This window comes from Pyxicephalus adspersus, chromosome 1, assembly GCF_032062135.1.
Source record: "Pyxicephalus adspersus chromosome 1, UCB_Pads_2.0, whole genome shotgun sequence".
Taxonomy (NCBI): Eukaryota; Metazoa; Chordata; class Amphibia; order Anura; family Pyxicephalidae; genus Pyxicephalus; species Pyxicephalus adspersus.
Window position 1 is genome coordinate 26,527,265 of NC_092858.1, and position 9,322 is coordinate 26,536,586.

A 9,322-nucleotide genomic window follows, 5' to 3' on the forward strand; every position below is an offset into this window, starting at 1 on the left:
GCAAATAGTGGGCATGACCAAATTCCACCAAAATAAAACTTGAGGCAGCGATACTTGAGTTAGGAGTATGTAACATGCATAGTATTGGGTTCAGGCTTTGTAATGCAGAGTGCAGGGGTCAAGTATGTGTAATGTACATTTATTATTGAGACACAGTACCCCAATTTAATATATACACATCACCCACACACCCACATTTCATAGATATACAGGTATAAACACACTGTATGCACAAACATAATGTATACACATATATATTCATACACTTTAACACAGCCTTTCTCAACTATTTTAGGGGTGTGAATCCTTTCAAGTCTTAAGTGAACCTTTGCTTTAATTATTACTTTTACAGCTCACAGTATATTAGCTTGGTGGTCATTGGGAAGAATTCCTCTTACACTGCTTGTCAGTGGGATAAATGTCACAGATATCTAATAGATGATTGATGTTGTCTTAACTGACCTAAGAGGCACAAATTCTTTATTGATTAGTAAACCCCTAGCAACCTCTGGAGGAACCTTACAGTAACATGGCAATGCATGACAATGCAACTTGCATTAACTCGTGTCATTTTATAGTCATATTTGCTTATTTACAACATATTTGCTTATGAAAGTTTGGGTGAGAGAGGCAGGAGGATATGTGTCGTCTTCAAGATGTGCATCTGAAACTGAAAAAGAGAAGAATTATATTCATCAATATAATTTATTAATTTGTGAAGTTTCTAACCGTAGATTGGTATGTAAGGTTAAGACATCAATAATGAAAGCTCTAGAAGTGTATCTTTATACGTGAACTGCCAATTTACTGACACAGGACAAGCATATATGTGTCAAATATACTGACACCTGACAGGCACATGCTAGGTACATGAATGACATAGCAGATGGTGAAGGAAGACAGAAAAGCCTAAAACGTGATACTTACCATATTTCTATGCTGACAAGTACTGATTTTGCATCAAAATTAGTTTTTCCTATCAGAGAAATGCTCCCAAAGTGAAATGTGCTTGATAAAACCCCTCCTACTTCAATTGAAGGACATTTTGATTTTTCAGTTTTTTTCATTTAAAAAAACTTTCGAATTTAGTAACAAAGAAAACGTAATCTGTTTGTAATATTGTACTGGTTATATATTTGGTTACCAAGGCACTCTTAAATAGACCTGTCATAAATGTGGACAAGGGATATGGTAACATGAGTAGATGATATTGTTAGAAAAAAAAAAAACATGGAAAATAATCAATAGAACTAATAATATAGACAAATGAAAAAAAAAAACATGAAAGAAATTTCTAACTTTTCTACACTTACCAAAGACAAAATATATTATTATCATTTTATTAATAAACAGGATTTATATAGTGCCAACATATTATGCAGCGCTGTACAGGGGATTCAAATGACAGACTTATACAGAAAGTGACACAGAAGGAGGAGAGGACCTTGCCCCAAAGAGCTTACAGTAGGAGAATTGTTGGCTGGAGTTAGACTTTACTACCTTTCACATAAGCTCTACATTTATAAGTCTGGCTTGGCATTTACTGTATCTAATGGGTGTTTGTATCTCTTATATGGTTTATACAAATTTTTTATATAGTGTTCAGGTTAAATTTCCAATGTTTAGTGTGTGTTTGGGTTTGGTTTACCAGATTTAGCCATGAAGAATTTTGATGTCTGGCTTTTGAACAAATGTCCGATTTTCCTATGAGAAAAATACTTGTTTGTATGTTCTGGGTGTTGTGTGTACTTGGGGCTCCCCTGCTCAACTGACTTGGGGCCCTTGTGGGGTGGGGGTCACTGTTGGCTGAGAGGGTTCTGGGGCCCTCCCGCGATGGCACACTTTGCATCTCCCTATCTCCACCCCTAGATATAATGCTCTAGGGAAATTTAATATCCCAACTGTTCTATATAGCTGTTGCTCAGAAAATGGTTGTCTATATTGTTTAATTTTAATCCTTTTTGTCAGGTTGTCACTTTTATACTTTCTATAATAAATTGCATTACTATATTTGCAAAATCTCCACTTTTTCACTTATATATTATTATTTTTATAATTAAACTGTATTTATGGAGCACCAACATATTACAGAGCGCTGTACATAAATAGGGGTTGGAAATGAGAGACAGATACAGGAGGAGGATGAGAGGACCCTGCCACGAAGAGCTTACAATGTGTTGTGTCAATGCCTGTGCTGTCTCTGATGGCTCCACAATGCACTGTTTTAATACCCATCAGGCATACGTTTACTCAGACAGTTAAAGAACAGGCTGTGGCATAGCATAAAATACTAGGAGAAGTTAAAACATGCTCACACAGTTTGCAGATTTTAGAGAAAAGCTGTTGAAATAAATCCTACATGTATTACATTAGAAAGAAACAGACTTCCAGCTGCGAAGGAATATATATGTATAATTTACAGACAAAAGGGAACAACTAAAAAAGTCTATTAGAGATAGGAGAAAACAGACAAAATGTGGGAAGAATTGTACTGGTGAAATATAATAACGTTATCACTGAAGAGGTACTAAAACGCAAAGTTGGGCTTTTGTGGAATTCTAAGTGCAGAGGCCATGCTGTGTTCACATAGAACAAAAAACTGGCTTCTAATGGGATTCTATAATCCAGATATTCTTAATATGTAAAGATGAAATGTTAAATGTTCAGAGTCCAGGGCTGCTTGGAATAATGATCTATTTTTACTCTGATTTTCCATCCAGCATTACATATATACAGATCCTTTTTGTTAGCAAAATGACTCCATCTGCTGTGACCTTCTCCCACATCTACTCCACACATCATATGTTCCTTACAAGTTGTTCAGCCAGTCTAACCTGTCCTGCCTCTAAACCAGCACACCAATTCATGTTAGTAAGTATACTCAGACAGGCTGCATGTTATTACACAGATCTCTGGCTCTCACATGCTAGAAACTCTTTAACAGAGGCATGCTAATGGCAGATAATAATCATTCCCTCAAGTCTGACACTTTATTTTCTTAACAAAGGTTTCATTTTTCTAGTAAACTATGCGAAATGTCCTTTTAACTTATTATTTTCCCAGCAACTTAGTTTGTTTCAAACATCTATAGGTCAATAAGGAAAAAGTGACATATTCTTATTATTACCATTAGGTCAGTAAGGGATCACTTTAAAGCAGTTGTATGGCTTTCCATTGTTTTATTGGAGCGCCCAAGTCAAGTGAGGCGTTTGCCTCCAGTTACTAAATTCATTCAGTTACATTAGGCAAAAACAACTCTTTAGGACAGTGGTCGCCAACCAGTGGAACACTGGTGGTCCACGGGAAAATTTTGATGGCAAATCTAGACATTATTTGCAATTTTGATGTTTTAATAATAAAACAAAATGAATATTCTAATAAATTCTTACACTGCACTAAATTTTCAAACTGTACTAGACCAGAAAAAACAAGGGGGGTGCAGCGTGACGTCAGTGTAGTGTTAAGTTGTATGAAGCAACCAATGCTGAGCCGTACGCTTCAGTATTGTTTCCACCATTACAACAGTAACCCCGCAAATATTGTTTCTTATCAGATTCTTTTATTTGATTCGTTTATTTCTCAGATGCTCTTTTTAAAAAAATTCATATTAATAGTCTGCGGGATTTTAGAGGTTGTTTAGTAGCCTTAGGACACTGAATCCAAGCGGAGTAAGGTTAAGGGTCCACACACTTTGGATTGCACCTTAAACGCACATAATTAAAATCCCATTGACGTTCACAAAGCAGTGCACATGACAGTTCAGAGGCTGTGTGTGACCCGCTTTTACATTGCACTGTGTTCCTGCATTTTAACTACAGGCAAAGCAGGTCCAACAATTATCAAATGTGTTTATTACAATGCAATTGCAGCATTTCAAAAGAATGCTTGTGGATACACCCTAAAACAGATCTTAAAACAGATATTAATATCACCTTTGCATTATAAATATGCTTTAAAAGTTCCACTTTAAAAATCTGCAATCATTTAGGGTTTGATTACAGAAAAGGAAAGGCGATGTCCCTTCTGCAATAAAACCTATTTACCTGCTTGGTCGTTCCCTTCAACTCACAATAGTTGAGCTGGGCATTTGTAGCTCATTCCCAGAAAACCCCATCTTTCCCTGCAAATTCCAGGACTGAATGCAGGTCTGCAGGAAGAAGGGGGAACATGGCGGCACCTGTGATAGAACTAGGACAGGTGAGTTTAGATTGGGTTTATGTCTGTTTTATTGAGTAACTTCCTGTTGTCAGTAGCAATCAGGATAATTTGGGTCTATTCATAAATGTTTTCCCCCACCTTTACCCGAAATTTACACATTACTACTACAAACTTTGGAAATTACAGTGGGTGCAATGAGCAATAATACATTTTCTGAATAGCAAATTCTTGTATGCCCAGGGCCACACTTAGATGTCATGCTGTCCTAGTTTACAAGTATGACAATTTCCTTTTGTACAAACTCTGCCTTTTCTATCATATGGTTATTTCATTATAAAAAGAAAACAAATGCTAGATTGTGTTTTTGAAGAAAGCATAGTGCTTGTGTAATATACAGAGCTGCTCTGCAACTTGGCACCAAAGAGGAGAAAGAGAAGGTTGCATGTTACTATAAGGCAGTGTTTTTCAACCTTTTTTGAGCCACAGCACATTTTTTACATTGAAAAAATCCAGTGGCACAGCACAAATCAAAAATGACTCTCTGTAGCTAATTCTCTTGTGACTAAGAATAAACAAGGCAATTAAGCTACCTACTGCCACCCACTGACATGGAAGAGTATTACATTACTCTGCCAGTCACTACAGCACAGACACTCGACAGTGGTAATTGGATAATTTCCCACAGTACACCTGAAGATTTCACATGGCACACTAGTGTGCTGCGGCACAGTGGTAGAAAATCACTGCTATAAGGAACTTTAAGACTAATCCCCTTTTCCTGTACAGTGTTGTTGTTGAACCTAGACACTAAAAGAATCTAAAAGAAGGGGATCTAAAAGAAGGAATGAAAATAAGAAAAAGAGCTAAGTTTATAGTTAGTAAATACCATGATTTGGTATTGTTTCCTCCAACCCTGCTGCTCTAAGCCTTAAGCATTGGCCCATAGGTGCCATTATGGTAAATAAGCTAAAACTAGACTGCTTATTTTGAGCAATGGTCTAATTACCCATTTTTCTCAACCAGGGTTCCTCCAGAGGGTGCAATGAACAGTTTGTGACTCTCAGGTCAATTTACCTGACACCAATGTTCTTTTTGGCTATCTGTAACATGGTGACATTCTTCCTACTGGCCACCAATGTAAGAGACATTCCTCTCACTGACCACCATGCTAATGAATTGTGAGCTGTGAATATAGTAATCATAGAAGGGAGACATGAATGTTTTCCTAAGGGTTCCTCCATGGTAAAAGGTTGAGAAACACTAGATTATACTAATAAGTATAATCAGTCCAGCACTGGTAAGATTTGGATTAATGAAGAAGAATTCTTTTGGGCTTATTTATAAAAACAACTCTTTTGTATGGCTTATTAATCGGTCGCAATATTTACTCTTGGCCTTATTATTATGCCTCCTTTGGAATTTAAGCTATCATATTATAGAGAAGTTATTATCAATATCCTCATCTTGAGACTTCTTGAACTTTTATTTTCTTTTCATATTTATAGCTATTTCGAGGCAGCAGGGTAGCTTAGTGGTTAGCACTCTGACCTTTGCAGCGCTGGGTGCCAGTTTTGAATCTCAAGCAGGACACTATCTGCATGGAGTTTGCAGGTTTTCTCCAGGTACTCCAGATTCCTCAGACATTTCTAAAACATGCAGTTAGTTTAAGTGGCTTCCCCCCAAAATTGATCTTAGACTGTGTTAATGACATATGACTATGGTAGGGACATTAGATAGTGAACCCCTTTGAGGGGGTTACTCAAGAGAATCTTCCAATTCAAAAAGCCTTATTGCTGAATGATAGAGACGAGTGTAGAATTTTAACAATTCAGATCACATGGAATTTTACTGCAAATTTTTACTTCCTGTGAATGTTATCCCTAATTAGTCAAAAATCAAAAATTTCCTTGAACCTCTGATGGGACAGCGAAATTTCGGCTAACCGATTTTGCAAAACTATCCGAAGATCGAGGAAATCATTACGATCCCCGGCACTAGAGGTTAATTAACCTCTAATGCCCCGGGATCGCAGTGGATTTTCAGGGCTGCAATCATTCTTGCAGCCCTGGGAATCCTCCTGTTTGCGATCCCCACAAACAGGATCCTCTAGTGCCGGGGATTGCAGTTCAGTTCCCACGGTCACCGGGCTGATAAGTACAGCCCGGTGACCGTGGGAACTGAACTGCAGATGAACTCTCAATAGAGAAACTTTATTGAGAGTTCAGCTGCAGTCACAGCTGATTGGAGGCACTCATTTGCCTCCTCCAATCAGCTGAGACCGCAAAGTTCCCACGGTCACCGGGCTGTACTTATCAGCCTGGTGACCATGGGAACTGAACTGCAGATGAACTCTCACTGAAGAAACTTAATTAACCTCTAGTGCCCAGGATCACAGTGGATTTTCAGCCGGTGCTGCATTATTTGATTGGCACAGCCCGCAATCTTTTTTTTTTTGAAAAATTGTTTTTTTTTTAATTCAGTTTTGTTTGGCAAATATACACTGGTCGTCGTTCTCGCTTACAATTTCGGTAAGCGAGAACAGCTGAATTTGCCACAAGATTGAGTTTAAAAAACTCGCTCATCCCTATCCCTAATGTTACTTTGATGCGCTATTTTATTTCCTGGGCCTAATTTTGTCTAGCAATTGCAACAGAAAATATTCTACAAAAATTTTACTTGAAAACAGAGATATTCTATAGTGTGTTTGTACTGAGTGAATGTGGACATTGCTACACGGTACTTGCTCATGAGAATGGTTTGATTTGACCTAAATTCTTACTAAAATGATGCAAGCCTTGGATCTAGCAGAAATATAATTTAAAAACAGGTAAACTTTCCTGAATAATGTTGGACACTGATGTTCTTGTGGAAAAATGCCCCACTAATACTAATTTTAGAAAAAGAAATTCCACTGTTGTTGTGTATAAATTGCAATGCTGATATTGAATCAGTTTGTCTAATTTTGCAACAAATCAGATTTGTTCAACCTGTGAGGATGTCATCGCATAATAATGGACATCACCAGTCCCATCTCACTGCTCACATCACACTTAACTTTTCAAACATTATTGTTTAAACCTATTGTTACTTTGAAGATTTATTTCTACTAGCAATAAACAAGTGGATTTTAAGTCTAGAAATATAAAACTGGGACCAGGCAGATCCTTTATTGCGATGTCTCTTCTGTAATATAATAACCATACCAGCCTGATCACAATTTTTTTAAAAACTCTCACCTGTCTTTGTTCCATCATGGCTGTTGCCATCTTCTTTATTCTCTTCTTCCCGGCTTCAATCTTCTGCCATCATGATTGGCTGGGTTGTTCAGGTACACAGGAGTTCCTTTAGTCTTGGCAGCCCCAAGAGATGGTGCTCAAGCATCCTAAACTAAGCTGAATATATCATATATGTTTTTAGAGGATTAGACAGGATATTATGTTTTATTGCAAAAGAGATTTGCCATTGCCTGACCTTTTCTGAAATATAGACGTCTAATCATAAATTTAGAAGTGGAACTTTACTTTTGGGGACATCTTCATTCTGACATCGTCATCTGCTATCTTCATTTAGAGTGTACAATCTTTATTTAAAAGAAAAGGGATTATTACTGAAAATGATTTCCATGGCAGAAAGCAAATACTATAACAAAGCCGAAATAAGAAAACAATGCGTCATCTCTTGATTAATTATAAATAATACACAGTTTGGTTCAAAGTTGCCTAACCCTTCTGGAAGAATAGGCAGTCACTTTTAGCAGAACTTATAGCTACTGCTGAACATCTGCTCTTTTTGATTTTTATTATCTTGTAACATGAGATTTTTTTTCTTGTAAAATAGATGGCATGTAATATCTGGTGTCCATAAATATTAGTTGTGATGCATAGTTAGGGATCTGCGATAGGTTATACTCCTGAGAATCCCTGTAATGACCAAGTTTGCCGAATCATATTGTAAATCCGGTCATCAAACACAATAACTCCAAAAGCAACTTTACTCTTATAAAAAAATAAAATAAAGAAATGCTGCAGCTAGATAGAAAGCACCATAATGTAGCCACATTCTGCTATCACCTTCTGCATTACTTTCTTTTTCAGGGTGTACGTACATGGCTTAATTCCGCGTACTTCTCTTTCCCACACGGCCAGAAGAAGAAGATCCTGAAACTGGGTGATGACATCAACGAGACTGGAGATTATCTTCCTTCAGGAGAAGGGTACGATAAGTAAACAAAAAAACTCTAAAGGAATGGGGGCATACTTTGGAATGAGGGGAGGAGGGATGGTATACATAGTGTGATGCAGCCATATTTCGGGGATTAGTGTGGCTTAGCTAAAGTTGGGGTGCCCAGTAAGAATGACATGCAAATAATACCAATGAGAGTCAGATATTGCCAATGACAGATATCAGCTGAAATGCAGAAAATACTAATGGCATGCAGATATCAATGGCATACGTATAAGATAGTTGTTTGATAGGAAGTAAGGAATAGACGGCACTCATTGTTGGGGGTATTTAGGATAAAGAGAGCCAACTAAGATTGTGGGCTCAGCCAGGGTGGATTGGTTACTATGATGGAGGAGTCAGAATGGAGGGCTCAGCCAGAGTGAAGGAGGCCAGTTAAAATAAAGCAGTCACAGCTAAAATGGAGAGGGCATTCAGGATAGGGGAGAACAGGTAAAATAAAGGGGTCACAGCCAGATTGAAGAAGGAGGATATAAATACGAGGGTCATCCAAGACTGAAGGATCAGCCAAGTTAGAACGCTCATTCAGGATGGGGGGGGTTCATAGCCAGGATGAAGGTATAACAGCTAGGTGGCGTTACCAGCCCAATGCCAGTTTCTTTGCAGTTATAGGGTGGGAATGTTTAGGGTAAAAAATCAGACTTGCAGTAAGATGGGTTGTAAAGGCTATGTAAACCATCTTTCAAACTGTTTCAAACTGTTAAATATGCTATTAAATATGTTTTAGTATATCATTTCAATGCATAAATATACCTGAAGGTCTTGCTAGAAATAATTTCCTGTGCTTTCCACCTGCTGAAATCTTATTAGTTGTTCCCAGCTATGTCTGAAGGCTACAGAAGAGGAGAATATGTAGTTTCTATACAGTGCAGTATACAGAAAGACACATACGAGGGAAGGATGATTGCAAGGAATGATCTTT

General features: G+C 37.6%; 1 long non-coding RNA gene across 2 annotated transcripts; it reads right to left on the reverse strand.

The window, feature by feature from the left end:
- Positions 1-205: 205 nt before the first annotated feature.
- Positions 206-8,397, reverse strand: LOC140326143 (uncharacterized). Of its 2 annotated transcripts, XR_011919790.1 has the most exons (4): positions 8,264-8,397; positions 7,630-7,738; positions 7,395-7,550; positions 206-670 (listed from the first exon to the last, which is right to left on the reverse strand). It is a non-coding gene; the product is annotated as an uncharacterized lncRNA (long non-coding RNA). The 2 variants fall into 2 exon arrangements; XR_011919788.1 differs by having other exon boundaries at positions 7,395-7,738.
- Positions 8,398-9,322: the final 925 nt, after the last annotated feature.